The sequence below is a fragment of the Elephas maximus genome, chromosome 19 (genome assembly GCF_024166365.1).
Source record: "Elephas maximus indicus isolate mEleMax1 chromosome 19, mEleMax1 primary haplotype, whole genome shotgun sequence".
Classification (NCBI taxonomy): Eukaryota; Metazoa; Chordata; class Mammalia; order Proboscidea; family Elephantidae; genus Elephas; species Elephas maximus.
In genome coordinates, this window is record NC_064837.1 from 42,632,622 (window position 1) to 42,651,192 (window position 18,571).

The window sequence follows — 18,571 nt, forward strand, 5'->3', positions numbered from 1 at the left end:
AGCAGCCTTCCGGTGTTTAACTTCCGGCATTAGTTTCCTGCTCTTCCGGTAGCGTGAGTCCGTTTTTTTTTTCCGGTTCTGTGACTCGCTTCCTTCGTTCGCAAGCAAATTGGTTTCCCCGAGAGGGGGCGCCGAGACCTTGCATGAAGACTGAAGGGGCACCTGACAGACATGTTAACATGTAGTCGTTCCTTCTTTAGGTCAGTCATGCAATAAGTTATTTTTTGACGACAGTGGGTTTTAGTGGACCGTGTGCTATGTACCAGGCGCTATTCTGGGCACTGTGGATGTAGCAGTAAACTCTCTTGGAGCTTCTGGTGGGATTGAGAGCAGGGAAAAACAATAGGCAAATTAATTAATATGTAATAAATGTGGTATTATATAAGTGCTGTGAAGACAAAGGAAATCTTCGTGGCGTGGTTAAGAGCTAAGGCTGCTAACGGAAAGGTCAACAGTTCGAATCCACTAGGCTCTCCTTGGAAACCCTATGGGGCTGATGTCATCTGACATACTTTTTAAAAATTCATTCTGACTGCTGTATGGGGAAAGAACGGAACTGGGAACAAAATTGAAATCAGGAGTCTTCTTGGCAAAGGGTGCTGAAACAATTGGCGAACTATAGGCGAAAAAAAAAACCACGACCTAAACCTCACACCATACACAAAAATTCACTCAAAGTGGATCATAGATTTAAATGGAAAATGTAAACTATAAAACATTTTTTAAAAACAGTAAAAAAAAATCTTAAAGGATCTAGGGCAAGGCAAAGAGTTGTTAGATTTGGCACCAAACTCACAGTGCATAAAAGGGAAAATTTGCAGCTCATGAAAATTAAAAACTTTTGCTCTGTAAACACCTATGAAGAGGATGAAAAGACAAGCACTGATGGAGGAGAAAACATCTGCAAACCACATAGCTGATAAAGGCCCTGTATCTAGAAAATACAAAGAATTTTCAAAACTCAACAATGTTTTAAAAATCCAAGTAGAAAATGGGCAAAAGACAAGGACAGACTTTTCACTGAAGAGTATGTACAGATGGCAAATAATCAAAAGAAAAGATATTCAATGTAATTAACTATTGTTGTGCCCTGGAGTCAGTGCCATATGTAATAGAGTATGACCGCGCCCTAGAGTTTCCTAGGCTGTAATCTTTACAGGAGCAGATTGCCATGTCTTTTTTCCTATGAAGCAGCTAGTGGGTTCCAGCCAACCTTTCCTTTTGGTTAGCAGTCAAGCGCTGAAGTGTTGCACCACCTGGGCTCCTTTCATTAACTATTAGAGAAGTACAAATTAAACCACAATTAAATACCTTCCATAATAGCTAAAAATATAGTGACAATACCAAATACTGTTAAGGATGCAGAGAAACTAGATCACTCATACATTTCTGGTGGGAATGCAAAATGGCACAGCCACTCTGGGAAACAGTTTGGCAGTTTCTTGTAGAACTAAACATGCACTTACCATACAATCCAGCAATTGAACTCTTGGGCATTTATCCTAGCGAAATCCAAGTTTAGGTTCTAGTCACACAAAAGCCTGTACAAAATGTTCACAGAAGCTTTATTTGTAATGGCCAAAAACTAGAAATAACCCAAATGTCCTTCAGTAAATGACTGAACAAACTGTAGTACATCCGTACCATGGAATACTACTCCACAGTAAAAAAAGAACAAACTATTGATACATGAACTTGGTTGGATCTCAAGGGAATTATGCTGAGTGAAAAAAGCCAGTATCAAAATATTATATATGATATCATTCCATTTATATAACATTCTTGAAATAACAAAATTATAGAGATGGAGAACAGATTGATGATTGGCAGGAGTCAGGGGTAGGAGGAAGGGGATAATTGTGGCTGTAAAGGGGTAACAGGAGGAAGTCTTGTGGTAATGGAACAGTTCTTTTTCTTGATTGTGGTGGCAGCTACATAAATCTACACGTGTGATGAAGTTGCATAGAACTATACACACATGCACATGAATGAGTGCATGTGAAATGAGAGATCTGAGTTAAGTTCTATGGATTGTAGCGATATCAGGTTCCTGGTTTTGATATTGTACTGTAGTGAGGGAAGATGTTGCTATGGGGAAAACTAGGGAAAGTATACATGGATTTCCCTAGGTTTTTATTTGTTTTTCTTGTAACTTCTTGTAAATTTATAGTTATTTTTAAATTAAAAATAAAATTTTTTAAGTGGAATTGAAACACGTTAAGAGTACAGTAGTAGTCCAAGGGAGAGATGATGGTGGTTTGCAATAGGTGGTGACAAAGGAGATGAAGACAAGTGGTTAGTTACAGGATATATATTTACGGCAGAATCAACAGGCTTGCTGATGGAGAGGATATGGGGTGTGAGAGAAGGAAAAATAGATGATGACTCCTAGTTTTCTTTTTTTCTTGAGAGGGTGCATTAAATGTCAGTTCAATAGAGTTATTGACAAAGCATTTTCCCAGTGGTTGGAGTCCACTATACTAGTGCTTCTCAAACTTCTGTATACAAACAAATCACTTGGGAATTTGTTAAAATGCGTATTCTGATTTAGTAAGTCTGAGATGGAGCCTAAGAATTTGCATTTCTAATAAGTTCCCTCATGATTCTCATGTGGCTGATTGGTAAACTCTGTAAAGCTATATCCTAAAACCAAAACCAAACCCGTTGCCTTCCAGTTGATTCCAACTCATAGTGACCCTACAGAACAGAGTAGAACTGTCCTATAGGGTTTCCAAGGCTGTAATCTTAATGGAAGCAGACTGCAGCATCTTTCTCCCGCAGAGCGGCTGGTAGGTTAGAACTGGCAACTTTTCAGTTGGCAGCCAAGCACTTAATCACCAAGGCTCCTTATCCTAAAACTAGGTGCTTTTAAACTGATGATTTAAGCGTTACTAAGTGGGGATGATCTTGCCCAGGCAGACACTAGGGAAGGGAGTTGGGGAGTAGAAAACAGGTCACATCTCTTCTAGGAACCATGGTAATTACATGAATCCACTCTCACCCTTCTTTCTCAACGAATAACCCCCCAGGCTTCCCAAGGTAAATGTTTCTGCAAAGCAAATTATGAAACTGTCTTTGTGGAGTTCAAAGCTAGAAGAAATCTTAATAGGCATAGGAACTAATCCTGTCTCCAAAACCCTGGCAAGTGATCATCCAGCCTTGAAACCCTCAGGAATGGGAATTCACTACCTCAGGCATCATCAGATCATTCCTTTCCTCTGGCCCCCCATCCATTCCCTGCTAAATATACCTGCTAATTCAGTGTATTCACAGCTCAAAATAATAATAGGAGTAATGTTTAGTGAACTGCATTAACAGTATCAAACATTGTGGCAAGAGAAAGAGCAACCACTGGGCTGTCTTGATGGGGTAGGGAAAGATTTTATAGAGGTAGGATTTGGATACACAGAAAGAGGGTAGTTAGTAGATAAGGCTGTAGGTATTGGGGGATCAGGGAACTAGTCAAAAACAAAGGATGCAACCAGGAAAAAGTAGTAAATTTCTGAGAAACTAATTAGACACTCCCAACAGAATCTTATGGAACAGAGGGGATAAGGTCATCAGATTACTGACAAGCCTTGAATGCCGGCCTGGGAAGTTTAGACTTTGTTGTTTTAGGTGCTGTCAAGTTGGTTTCGACTCTTATCAACCCTATGTGTAACAGAAGGAAAGGTGCCTGGTAAAGCACCACCCTCACAATCATTGCTATGTTTGAGCCCGTTGTTGCAGCTGCTGTGTCAATTTATCTCGTTAAGGGTTTTCCTTTTTTTTGCTGACCCCCTACTTTACCAAGCATGATGTCCTTCTCCAGGGACTTGTCCCTCCTGATAACATGTCCAAAGCACATGAGACGTAGCCTCTCCATCCTCACTTCTAAGGAATATTCTGACTGTCCTTCCAAGACAGATTTGTTCATTTTTCTGGCTGTCCATGGTATGTATATTCAGTATTCTTTGCCAACACCGTGATTCAAAGGCATCAGTTCTTCCTTGGTTTTCCTAATTTATTGTAGAGCTTTTGCATGCATTTGAGGCGATTGAAAATACCCTGGCTTGAGTTAGGTATGCCTTAGTCCTCAAAGTGAAATCTTTGCTTTTTAACACTTTAAAGAGATCATTTGCAGGAGATTTGCCCAATGCAATATGTATGTCATTTGATTTCTTTTTTTTTTTTTAATTATTTTGTGTGTTTGTGTGTGCTTTAGGTAAAGGTTTACAGAGCAAATTAGTTTCTCATTAAACAATTAATAAATACATTGTTTTGTGACATTGGTTGCCAACTCCACAGTGTGTCAACACTCCTTCTTGACCTTGAGTTCCCCATTTCCATGTGTCCAGCTTTCCTGCTCCTTCCTGCCTTCTCATCCTTGACCCTTGGCTGGTGTGCCCATTTAGCCTCGTATACATGGTTGAGCTACACATATTATTGTTTGTATTATGGGCCTGTCTAATCTTTGGCTAAAGGGTGAACCTCAGGAGTGACTTCAGTACTAAGTTAAAAGGGTGTCTAGGGGCATACACTTGGGATTTCTCCAGTGCTTCATTTACTTTCTTGACCGCTGCTTCCATGGGAATTGACTGTGGATCCAAGTAAAATGAAATCCTTGACACCTTCAGTATTTTCTCCATTTATCAGATGTTGTTTATTGGTCCAGTTGTGAAAATTTTTGTTTTATATTGAGGTGCAATCCATACTGAAGTCTTTGATCTTCATCAGTACTGCTTTAAGTCCTGTTCACTTTCAGCAAGCAAGGTTGTGTCATCTGCATATCGAAGGTTGTTAGTCTTCCTTCAATCCTGATGCCACATTTAGACCTTCCCAAAAACCTTAGGCTGTAGTTAACTGGTAAACCATTGACGCTTTGGGGATAGGGTAGTGACTTATCAGCAACATTTTAGAATTCTAGAACTTGGAAGATCATTGAGGATTTAAAGCCAAACTGTTGGGCTCCTGAGCCTGGGCTGGGCTTTTAACCATGTGTATTCTGCTTTACTACACACAAGGCATTATTCATAGATCTCGTCTCAATGGGGGGATCACTATGGGGTACAAAGAAATCATACTGGGAGACAAAGAGACAACATAATAATTTAACAATGCACCTTAAGCCCAACAAGACATCTAGCTCTAATACTGTGCAAAGAGTGGAATTGATTCAGGTCATGACCATCCTGTTATTAATGATGTAAGGAATCAGAACAACTAATGTCTATGTGCATTATGCCCATGTGTGAGAAACAGAAAGGCATCTTGGGATATGGAGAAAGACAGAACATTTCATAACTCTAACTGGGAATGAGCCCCCAAGGCCTCTTTACTGCCCACAATCAGGAATGAAGTATGAACCCTCCCACCTTTGACTGTAGAGTCAAACTACAAATCATACAGCAGGCTCATTTGGTGAAGGCAACTGCCTATGTATCACAAAACCCACACATAGTTTGTATGTCTGTTTCTGGCTTTAGAATATGCACAGAGAAACTAACTCCTCCATGCTGCTGAGGCCCTGATTCCAGATGGAGAGAAGCAGAGAGTTTAGGGAAGAACCTGCATTCTTTGCTGCTTTGGCGAAAAAAATCAAGAAGGACTCTGAACACGGTCTGGTGCACAACCATTGAGGTGTGTACTATTCTTATTCCTAATTTACAGATAGGGAAAGTGAGGCACGGAGTGATTAAATAATTTGCCCAAGGCTACAAAGCTGAATGGCAGAGCCTGGCTGTGAGTCCATCAAACTCTTGCTCCAGTGCTGACGTTCTTAACCATCATACTATGCACCGTAGACTATGATGAGCTCAGAAATCATAGATTTTTCTGGCCAAATGAGACCTTAACAATTATAACCCAACCCAGATTATAGCAGCCATCTTTTTTTCCTCTGTTCAACTTTATAGTTTTCCTTTGACACCCTGCATTTTCTGCTCTTGCCTATGAACAGTGACACTGTTGTCGGTGGCAGCCGTTGCCTTCAAGTTGATTCTGATTCATGGCAACCTTACATATGCAGAATAGAACTGCTCCATAGGGTTTTCAAGGCTGTGACCTTGCAGGTGCAGATTACCAGGACTGTTTTTCAAGGCATCTCTGGGTGGGTTCAAACCACCAACCTTTCTGCTAGTAGTGGAGCAGTTATCCATTTGTGCCACCCAGGACTCTTTAACAGTGACACTAATACTATTGATCTTTTCTCCCTAAGCTCCTAGTCCATTTTCCCATTTATTTTTATATTCTACAACCCTTCTCTTGTTTCTACTTTCTAAGCTTAGATATAATAAAACCTTTAGCAAAACCATGGGCTCTTTGCCTGTAACAGTTTCTACACTTGCCTTGACCCTGGTATAATCTTTCAGGCTAAACCTCTCTAGGGAGAAAGATTATGTGGATAAAGAGGCTCAACATTCAGAACAATTTAGCATTAATCCCCCATTTGCTTTCATGTAGTTTGACTCTTCCAAGACCCCAACTGGGAGTCTTTGCCATGGGCCTGGTATCCTTTGTCTTTACTAATGCTGATACTGGTTCAACACTTCTTTCTTTCTTCCTTCAGCCTCTCAGTTTGGGACTAAATGTCATGTAATCTATAATTTCTATCGGATTATTGTTGTAGTGCCTTTTATATTGTCAGGATAGGATAGGTTATGATGCAGGAAAAAAAAAAAAAAATTCCCAAGCCTGAGTACCTTAACAAAACTGAACTTTCTCTCTCACTCAACAGAAGTCCGCTGTACCTCTCCAGGGAGTTCCTTCCTGCAATCACTCTGGGAGCTCAACTGTTTCCAATTTGTGGCACTGCCATCTCAATACAAGGCCTATTTGCAGCACAACAAAGCTAGAAATTTAGCTCTTAAATGGCTTCACTTGGAGGTGACACCCATAACTTCTGCTGCCAGCCCATTGGCCAGAACTAGTTAAATGGCCCTGCCTGACTCTAAGGAATGGACTCAAACATACCAACGATCACGAAGATGGCACAGGATCAGGCAGTGTTTCATTCTATTCTACAGAAGGTCTCCATGAGCCAGAGACAACTAGACAGCAACTAAAAACAACAGCAAACTCTAAGCGAGCTAGGAAATATGGGGAACACATGGTATTTTGCAAGCAGGAAATGCCTTTGCATTTCTCTCCTTAATATATCACATACCACAGTATTGTTTCCTACTTTCCCAGTCTAGTCACAGCCCCTCCACTTGGACCTTGAACTTTAACTTTCTACCTCTAAACCCATAATTATAGTTTAACCTAATTCTTATTCTTTATTTTATCTCCTGCCAGGTGACCTTGCCACTGCTTTTTCACTTGCCTGCCTTAAGGTTGGAACGTTTTCTCCCTCATCCGCATGCCTAGCTTTGCATCTAGTCATTTTCCAGGAGTTACCCGGGTAAGAGTAGCCTGGAAGGACCCCTAAACTTTCTGTAATTGGAGTTATTAAGAGCAAGAAACACTCTTTCTCTGGAGTGGGGTGAAGAAAGGGCTGAAGGGGTAAAAGCAGATTGAACAAATTCTCTGGAAGCCGGATCCAGGAGCCATTCCTGGTCTGCGACTCATAACGACCCTATAGGACAGAGTAGAACTGACCCAGAGGGTGGCTGGTGGATTTGAACTGCCAACATTTTAGTTAGCAGCCATAGCTCTTAACCACTGTGCTACCAGGGTTTCCACTATCTGCCTAGAACAGGTTAATGCAGGTTAAATGCAAAGGCCTCTGGGAAAGGGCCCCAGTGCTCTCTGATAGAGATGAGTCTTCCTCTGTCCACAGTTCACATCCTGAACAGAATGAGCACTACTGCCATGCATTTGTTTTTAATTACACACACTATAAGAGCAGTATTTAAGGAAACGTAGAAAAAAAAAAAATCAGTCTACCAGCTTCAAAACAATTGTTGCTTGCATACTTCTTTCCAGTCTTTATTTTTTATACGTTTGTGACTATAGCAAACATACAATTAGCAAGCAAGCGTTCTCTTTTAAAGGTAAATATCCCTGGGAAAAGAACATATAAAGGTAATGACTTAGTCATTTATATCTTAGTAATAAATAGCTTGGGTAGCATTTTTTTTTCCATTTAACAACTAGTTGACATCAGGGCACTAAAGGTAAGGTACAGAAAGAGCAGTAGGGGAGCTGGTAGGCCTGTATGAAGTACTGTAGTATGAGACTTTGGGTAGCCCATGGCAACAAGCAATGCGGAAAAGAGGATCTATGGGGGCAGAATATTAGATATAGGAAAAATAGCTGAAAATGAAGAGTGGTTGGCTCCGAAAGCAAATTTGGCCAGCCTAGTGATTTTAAAGGGGTCCCTGGGTGGCACAAATGGTTTGCACTTGACCAGTAACCTACAGATTGGCAGTTCAAACCTACCCAGCAGTGCCACAGAAGATAGGCCTGCTGATGAAAAGATTATAGTCAAGAAAATCCTATGGAGCAGTTTTATTCTGTATCACATGGGGTAACCATGAGTCTGAATCAACTCATCAGCAATGGGTTTGATATATTTATATGTATATATATATATATTTAAGGTATTTTAAGATCATAGATCTAATGAGCAGGATCTTAAAATTCATCTATTGGAACTCCTATCTCGTGTTTCTCTTGACCACATCCCCGCCATGCACTGCCCAACTCCAGTGGTGGGAGACTCCACTGTTTCCCAAGACGTCTCCAGTGTGATGGATCGCATTTATATGGCCTTTCTTGCCATGGTCTTGTAACCCCTAGTAAATGACTGGGTAGGACTATACAAATAAGGTGCTTGTGGCCCACCAAGGGGGTTGGATAGCTTGTGGGGGTGGAACCATGTAAATAGGGTGGAACCATGTAAATAAGGTGTATGGAACCCTAACGAGGGGATTGGTAAGTTTTGTCATCTCATTAGGCTTAAAATGAGCCATCCCAGAGGTGGAAAGGGGGGACCTCACTACCACCAAGAAGAAGAGACAAGAGCAGAGCATGTCCTTTGGACCCAGGGTTCCTGCACTGAGGACCTCCTAGATCCAGGAGACAGCTGTAACACTGGAGAGGGTGCGAGACAGAGAGAAGCAGTGGCAGACAAGAAACAGTGGCAAAGAAACAGCAGCAGCTGAACCAGAGACTGGCAGAATGTGATGCGGTGGGCTTCCCGGCCCATGGAGTAAAGTCGCTACAGTGGGTGTCCTTACCCGTGGAGTAAGATAGCTGAGTGCCTTCAGGCAGGAGGATTGCTGGTGGTGTGGGGTGCCTCCAGGCACTTGTTGGTAGAGCTAAAGAGCTGTCCGACACTTGAGTAGGGCAGAGGCCAGACTAAAGGGCTGAGGGCTAGAGAGAAGCCTGCCTGCAGGCATGGCTGTTTTAAAAGAGGCTGTCTTGATTGAAGAACTGTATCCTGAATTGTTCCTGATCCTGAATTTTAACCTGTTACTTCCCTAATAAATCCCATAACTGTGACTATGATCTGTAAGTTCTATGTGGCCATTGCAACGAATTATTGAACCCAGCAGAGGGGTAGAGAGTGCTGTTGGAGGGGCGGCTAATGTTAGAATTGGTAAAAAGGTGGGAGAGAGGAGGTATGTCTGACTTCCACCTCATAGGAATCAGCTTTGGGCTGATGCTCACAGTGATTCTGTCTTCCCCTCGTGAAGTCACAGAAGGTCAGATGCCCGCCACGCCATTTTTACAATGTCTCTAACCATTTTTGGACAACTCCCACTGATCAAAAAAAATTTTTTTCTTATATTGAGACACAAATGCACCTGCTCCTAGCTTTGATTATAATCCTTCCTCTAGTTTTCTGTCTATATGACAGGTAATTTGAAGATAGCTTTGAGGCTGCTTTTCAATAGGGTAATCAATGTCCAGTTGTTACTTCAGGCTTTCTACCCGTGTCAAGTCTTCAAGTCCGCTCTCCAATGGGGCCGCTTTCCTTGAAACCCACCTGACATCTGTAGTTTTTAAGAAACAAAATCATCTTGCATAAACATTAAGAAGAAAATGCAAAATCATTTTGAAAGACTGGAGACACTACTACAGACACAGTGGGTATGAATTTGAAACAGTGACAGAGTAAGAAGAGATGCCCATAGGAAAGGGAGCAGAGCTTGGCTCCTTGCCTATAATTCTACACTAATTATTAATCTTTGCTTACATTTATTGAACACTTTCTTTCTGGGCACTATTCTAAGTGCTTTATGTGTATTATCTTGTTTAACCTTCACAACAGGCCTGTGAGATAGATACATTATTCTCAACCTCATCTTATAGATGAGGAAAATGAAGGCTAAGACCTCACAGTTAGTAAGTGGCAGAAGGTCAATCCAGACATCAGTAGCCAACTCCAGACCCATTGTATCCTCTCAATCACTATTGTGTATTGCCTCACACTTGGCTAAGATTTTGAATTTTAACATTTTTACAAAGCGGTAAGAATCCATTCCTCTAAGTCTTGATCTCTGATAATTTGATAATGATTGACAGAATGTTATTCCTTTATATGCAACATTTACATCACATTAGAACTGGACATCATCCCAGGATGTCCTCCTCTTCCAGATTGATGGTCCCATGCCACACATATGATATTATTTGACATTGCACTTAGGAATTTGAAAAAACAAAAGTCAAATGGGGCACTGAGCTGAGGGTCAGGAGCTCTGGTTGCTAGTTCCAAAACAGCCATAAAAATTACAGTTGACTATGGAATGGCTAAGGGACCTCCTAATGCTGAAATCTCATGTCCAAAGGAATAATTCTTCTGCCAGGAGTTTCTGGCACTTTGACAGAAGGAAAGGGCGAATATGTATCTTGAAAGAAGCAGACCCCACCAGTCACACATATCAAACTGAAATGGATAAATGAGTATTCGTTCCGTGCTTCTGGTGTGCAAGGCCTATGTTGTCAACTGGCAGTGGTTACTGTGCTTAGGTTTTCAAGTGGCTCTGTTGCCCCTACTAAAAATAAGTCACTGGTGTAAGGGCTGAGTCATTTTCATACATGACTATGTGGAGGAAGAAAGTGACAAAGGTCACAGAGGCCCTGTGCTTTATTTCCCTTCTGAGCAGACACCACACCTTATTCCCAATCAGCTACTTTTTTTCTGCTTTATTTCAGATAAGCTAGTACCTTAAATAGAGAACATACTCAACAGTATGTTATTGTGTTTTAGTTGGTCCATATCCTGTTCTCTGCTTGTGGATTGGCCTTGTCCTTAGATCTAGGGTTTTGTACTTGTCTGAAGAGTAGAGTTTGATGTTAACAACAGTTGTAACTGCACTTTAGAGTTTGCAAAGTGATTTCATATGCAGTTTTGTTTTTTTTTTTTAAAGACCTTGTGATTTCTTGCTGATCTTGCAATCTGGTGATCTGACAACCTGAGGATGGCTTCTTAGCGTTAGTGGGACAGGACTCACCCTGGGCAAAATTGTCATTTTGTCTTGTTTTAAAGTGGTCTTTCTATCTAGCATTTGAGAATTCTTCCCAGCTTCTGGAATCTTCATCTCCCATCCACAGTCTGTTGCCTGAGGCCAGTACTTTCTGCTCAAAGCCTTTCACTCTTTAGGTCTCAGTCTCTTTAGCTGCAAGGTGGGAGGAAAGTTGTTGTTAGGTGCTATTGAGCCAGTTCTGATTCATAGTGACTCCATGTACAACAGAATGAAACACTACCCAGTCCTGCCTCATCCTCACAATTGTTACTATATTCGAGCCCATTGTTGCAGCCACTGTGTCAGTCCATCTCATTGAGGGTTTTCCTTTTTTTGGCTGAATCTCTACTTTACCAAGCATGATGTGCTTCTCCAGGGACTGGTCCTTTCTGATAACATGTCCAAAGTACAGGAGATGAAGTCTCGTCATCCTTGCTTCTAGGAAACATTTTGGTTGTACTTCTTCCAAGGGAGATTTGTTCTTCTAGCAGTCCATGGTATATTCAATATTCTTTGCCAAAACCATAATTCATGCATCAATTCTTCTTGGATCTTCCTTATTCATTGTCCAGCTTTTGCATGCATATGAGGCAATTGAAAATACCATGGCTTAGGTCAGGCACACCTTCATCCTCAAAGTGACATCTCTGCTTTTGAACACTTTAAAGAGGTCTTTTTCAACAGAGCTGCCCAATGCAATACGTCATTTAATTTCTTTACTGCTGCTTCCATGGACACTGAATGTGGATCCAAGTAAAATGAAATCCTTGACAACTTCTGTGTTTTCTCTGTTTATCATGATGTTGCTTATTGGCCCAGTTCTGAGGATTTTTGTTTTCTTTATGTTGAGGTGTAATTCATACTGATGATTATAGTCTTTAATATCACATGCAAGTTAAATTTTGCTGAAGATTATTTTTAAGTAATTTTTATTGTGCTTTAAGTGAAAGTTTACAATCAAGTCAGTCTCTCACACAAAAACCCATACACACCTTGCTACACCCTCCCAATTACTCTCCCCCTAATGAGACAACCTGTTCTCTCCCTCCACTCTCTCTTTTTGTGTCCTTTTTGCCAGCTTCTAACCCTCTCTACCCTCCTGTCTCCCTCTGGACAGGAGATGCCAACACAGTCTCAAGTGTCCACCTGATCCAAGAAGCTCACTCCTCACCAGCATCCCTTTCCAACCCACTGTCCAGTCCAATCCATGTCTGAAGAGTTGGCTTCGGGAATGGTTCCTGTCCTGGGGCAACAGACGGTCTGGGGGCCGTGACCACTGGGGTCCTTCCAGTCTCAGACCATTTGTCTGGTCTTATGAGAATTTGGGGTCCGCATCCCACTGCTCTCCTGCTCCCTCAGGGGTTCTCTGTTGTGTTCCCTATCAGGGCAGTCATTGGTTGTAGCCGGGCACCATCTGGTTCTTCTGGTCTCAGGATGATGTAGTCGCTGGTTCATGTGGCCCTTTCTGTCTCTTGGGCTCGTAATCACCTTGTGTCCTTGGTGTTCTTCATTCTCCTTTGATCCAGGTGGGTTGAGACCAATTGATGCATCTTAGATGGCTGCTTGCTAGCGTTTAAGACCCCAGATGCCACTCTTCAAAGTGGGATGCAGAATGTTTTGTTAATAGATTTTATTATTTGCTAAAGATAATTGAAAAACAGTTGCAGCAGTACATTGACAGTGAACTGCCAGAAATTCAAGCTGGATTCAGAAGAGGACATGGAACAAGGAATATCATTGCTGATGTCAGATGGATTTTGGCTGAAAGCAGAGAATACCAGAAAGATGTTTACCTGTGTTTTATTGACTATGCAAAGGAATTCAGTGATGTGGATCATAACAAATCATGGATAACACTGCTAAGAATGGGAATTCCAGAACACTTAATTGTGCTTATTCGGAACATGTACGTAGACCAAGAGGCAGTCCTTTGAACAGAACAAGGGGATACTGCGTGGTTGAAAATCAGGAAAGGTGTGTGTCAGGGTTGTATCCTTTCACTATACTTATTCAACCTATATGCTGAGCAAATAATCCAAGAAACTGGACTGTATGAAGAAGAACACAGCATCATGATTGGAGGAAGACTCATTAACAAACTGCAATATGCAGATGACACAGCCTTGCTTGAAAACCAAAAAGGACTTGAAGCATTTACTGATGAAGACCAAAGACTACAACCTTCAGTATGGACTACACTTCAACATAAAGTAAACAAAAATCCTCACGACTGGACCAATAGGCAACATTATAATAAACAAAGAAAATATTGAAGTTGTCAAGAATTTAATTTTACTTTCAAGGAAAGTTGAGGGAAGAAAACACTGAAGTTTTCTCTCAACCCAACCTGTCTTTCTAGTAAGTAGGTAGTGACATAAACCCGAAAATTAGCTCAAGCTTCTTTCTCTTAATAAAATTCCCACTCCCTTAGGGCAGCTCATTTCAGTTGGTTATTTGGTAGAAAACAGTTGACTAAACAAAATACTAAAGAGTGGCTATTCTCTCTCTCTTTCTCTCTCTCTATATATACACTTCACTGGTTTTACTTCTCCAGAGAACCCAGCCTAAGACTTTTAGTACTGAGAGTGGTTCTAAAGAAACAAAATTCTAAGGATGAGTTTTCTAAATTGGTTCTGAAGCCCAGTTAGTCTTAAAGATGCTGATGACTCTGCTTCTAGTAGTAAAGAGGGTACCACTAATCCATGGTGTGAGGTGGTGATACAAATACACAAAATATCACCACCAGTAGATCAAGTATTAGTGAGAGGTGAGGCTCTGGGTGATTGCATGTTTGATACTTTTCTATAATTTTGTCAGAACGAGAAGTATAAGGAGGCTACGTCCTCCTTTCACTACATGTAGTGGTGAAAGAAAGAGATCAGCTCAGGACTTCAGAGTCATACCTCAAGTGCCTCATAAATGACCTCAAAGTTGCCAGTTGTACCCTGAAAGAAAGTCTAATTTCTTGTAGTAACAGAGCTAATATTGCTGAAAACCAAAATGGAGTCTTATCATAAGAGTAACTGAATTACAATGCCTGATAGGCCTGTTTGGATTTGAGAGGCAATATGTCCCTCATTTGGGTGTGCTACTGTGGCCTGTTTATCAGGTGACTTGAAAAGCTGCTAGTTTTGAGTGTGGCCCAGAACAAGACAAGGCTATGCAACATGTTCAGTCTGCCATGCGAGCCACTCTGCCACTTGGGCCATATGATCTGGTTGATCCAATGGTGCTTGAAGTGTTAATGGCAGATGGAGACGTTGTTTGGAGTCTTCGGCAGGCCCCTGTTGGTGAATCACAGTGCAGACCCTTAGGATTTTGGAAGAAAGCCCTGCTATCCTCTGCAGATAACTATTCTCCTTTTGAGAAATAGCTTTTGAGTTGTTACTCAAGCTTAATAGAGACTGAATGCTTAACCATGGTCCACCAAGTCACCATGTGACCTGAGCTGCCCATCATGAACTGGGTATTCGGTGACCCACAGAGCCATAAGTTGCACATGCATGGCAGCACTCCATCATTAAATGGAAGTGGTATATACGAGGTTGGGCCTGAGCAGGACCTGAAGGCACAAGTATGTTGCATGAGGAAGTGGCCTGAATGCCCATAGTCTCCACTTCTGTCACATTGTCTGCCCTCTCCCAGTCTGTACCTATGGCTTCACGGGGAGTTCCTTTTGATCAGTTGACTGAGGAAGAGAAAACTTGTGCCTGATTTATAGATGGTTCTGCATGATATGCAGGTACCACTTGAAAATGGACAGCAGCAGTATCACATCTCCTTTCTGGGACCTCACAGAAGGACAGTGGCAAAGGGAAATCCTCCTAATGGATAGAGCTTCAAACAGTGCACCTTGTTGTTCACTTTGCTTGGAAGGAGAAATAGTCAGATGTGCGATTATATACTGGTTCATGGGCTGTGGCCAGTGGTTTGGATGGTCAGGGACTTGGAAGGAATATGATTGGAAAAATGGAGACAAGGAAGTGTGGGGAAGAGCAATATGGACAGACCTCTCTGAATGAGCCAAAGAAGTGAAGATATTTGTGTCTCATGTGAATGCTTACAATAGAGTGACCTCAGCAAAGGAAGATTTTAACACTCAGCTGGATAGGATGATACAATTTGTAGAAACCAGTCATCCTCTTTCCCCAGCCGCTCTTGTCATTACTCAATGGGCTCATGAACAAAGTGGCCATGGTGGCAGCAATGGAGGTTATGCATGGACTCAGCAACATGGACTAGTGCATTTTCAGTTGTACACATGCTAGTTGTATCATGTAGGTGCAAGTATGACTTTGTAATTGTATTTATTTAGAGATTGTATATGGGTTAAGGAGATGTGTATGGCAGGTTGACAAGGGTTGGACTGTGATGGTTAAGGTTGTGTGTCAGCTTGGCTGGGCCATGATTCTCACCAAGGCCGATTTGGCTACAGCCACTGCTGAGTGAAGCAGCAGAGACTAACACTGAGCCCCGATATGGCACCATTCCTCCAGGTGATCAGTCAGCAACCTGGTAACAGGTTGAGCACATTGGATCACTTCCATCATGGAAAGGGTAGCATTTTGTTCTCACTGGAATAGACACTTACTCTTGCTACAAATTTGCCTTCCCTGCAAGCAATGCTTCTGCCAAAACTGCCATCCATGGACTTACAGAATGTCATGGTATCCCCCACAGCATTACTTTGAATCAAAGGACTCATTTCACAGCAAATGAAGTGTAGCAGTGGGCCCATGCTCATGGAATTCACTGGTCTTATTATGTTCCCCATCACCCTGAAGTAGCTGGCTTGATAGAACTGTGCAGTGGCCTTCTAATGACACAATTACAGCACCAGCTAGGTGGCAAAACCTTGCAGGGTTGGGGCAGTGTTCTCCAGGAGGCTATATATGCTCTAAACCGGTGTCCAATATATGGTGCTATTTCTTCCATAGCACTCATGGGTTTAGGAACCAAAGGATGGAAATGGGAGTGGCACCACTCACTATTACGTCTAGTGACCCACTCACAAAATTTTTGCTTCCTGTCCCCATGACCCTATGCTCTGCAGGTCTAGAGGTCTTAGTTCCAAAGGCAGGAATGCTCCCACCAGGAGGCACAACACTGATTCCATTGAACTGAAAATTAAGAATGCCACCTGGCCACTTTGAGCTCCTCATGCCTCTGGATCAACAGGCAAAGAAGGGAATTACTGGAATTGGCTGGTGTGATTGATCCTTGTTACCAAGGGGAAATTGGATTGATATTACATAATAGAGGTAAAGAAGAGTACACCTGGAATATAGGAGATCCCTTAGGGTGTCTCTTAGTACTACCATGCCTTATGATTAAAACCAGTGGAAATCTACAGCAACCCAATTTTGACATGACTGCTAATGGCCCAGACCCTTCAGGAATGAATGTGTCATACCACCAGGCAAAGAAACATGACCAGCTGAGGGGCTTGCTGAGGGCAAAGGGAATATGGAATGGGTGATGGAAGGAGGTAATTCTAAATACCAGTTATGACCACGTGACCAGTTGCAGAAGCTAGGACTGTCATTGTTATGAGTATTTCATCCTTACATGTGTGCATCAAATATTTTTGTTTTCTTCACTTATAAAATATAAGATGTAAACAGGGCTAGTGCATTATCAGTTGTACACATGTTGTATCATGTAGGTGCAAGTATTACTTTGTAATTGTCTTTATTTAGAGATTGTGCATTGTTTAAGGAAATTCATATAGGTGCCAGGTTGACAAGGGTTGGACTGTGATGGTTAAGGTTGTGTGTCAACTTGGCTGGGCCATGATTCTCAGTGGCTTGACAGTTACATAATGATGTAGTTTGGTAGTTATGTAATGATGTAATTTGGCAGTTATGTAGTGATATAGTTATCATCCGTTTTGTGATACAATGTAATTTCCTCCATGATGTGATCTGATGTGATCAGCCAATCAATTGTAAGGGGAGTTTACTCAGGGGTGTGGACTGGATCCAATATGTATGGACCTTCTCACAAAGCGCTCTGTCTTTTGGTCACTATGGATCCTGCATCCAGCTCATCATCATCTGACCTCTGGTTCTTGGACTTGAGCCAGCAGCCCGCCACATTGCCTGCCAATCTTGGGTCTGCAGCCCAAGAGACAGCCTCTGTGGCCCATGAGACAGCAGCCTTCTGTCTAACCTGCTGATCTTGGGTTTGACAGCCCCTGCTGCTGCGTGAGTCAGGAGAGGTCTCCAGCCTGATGCCTGACCCTCAGAATTGGGACCTTCCAGCCTCTACAACATCGTGAGCCATTTCCTTGAGATAAATATCTCTCTCTCCCTCTCTCTCTCTCTCTGTGTGTGTGTGTGTATGTATATATATATATATATATATATATATATGGAGCCCTAGTAGTACAGTTGTTAAGAGCTCATCTGCTAACCAAAAAGTCGGCAATTCAAATCTGAATTCACCAGCCGCTCCTTGGAAACCCTCCTGTGTCCTATAGGGTCACTATGAGTTGGAACTGACTCGACAGCACCCAACAACAACAATACATACTTTACTGGTTTTGCTTCTCTAGAAAACCCAGCTTAAGACAGAGTATTATCCACAAGTAAGAATTACATTGATAAATGAATGACTTCAAATAATTCGTCCAGCCTGTATTTTTCTTTGGGTTCCAATGCAGAAATACCTCAAACCAAAAGTGTACAAATGAATTATTTTATTTCAAAAAGGTACCTTCCTTCCTGAATTAGCTATCTTTATTGATGGTACCACCATTTCATTCATTTGCCTTACCAGAAATCTGTGAGTCCCTTTCCTTTACACCCTGTAAATCTCCCAAGTCCTGTCCACTAGATCTCTCAATACTCCTCACACCCTTTCACTGTTATTACCTTATCATGGGGTATAGGGAGGCATGGAGGGAGATCAGCCTTGATACAGATGGAATGCAGAGAGAAAGATCTATGTAAAATCAGTTTAAGCATACACACTAAGACTTTAGCCTAGCAAACCAATATTCATTTTTTTTTTAATGTTAAAGCCTCAAAACTATCACGCTTATCTTATCAAATAGCACCATGACCTGTGCTTCTCCAATATAGCCTTTATTCTCAGGAAATATTTGTACTGTTTGTGCATGCGTGTGCTTTAGATGCAGGTTTACAGAGCAAACTGGTTTCTTATTAAACAGT

At 41.7% G+C, this 18,571-nt stretch overlaps 1 long non-coding RNA gene across 1 annotated transcript; it reads left to right on the top strand.

Annotated features, from left to right (window-relative positions):
• Positions 1-69: 69 nt before the first annotated feature.
• LOC126062818 (uncharacterized) lies at positions 70-7,890 on the top strand. Its single transcript, XR_007514148.1, has 3 exons — positions 70-200; positions 5,466-5,619; positions 6,716-7,890. It is a non-coding gene; the product is annotated as an uncharacterized LOC126062818 (long non-coding RNA).
• The last annotated feature ends 10,681 nt before the right edge of the window (positions 7,891-18,571 follow it).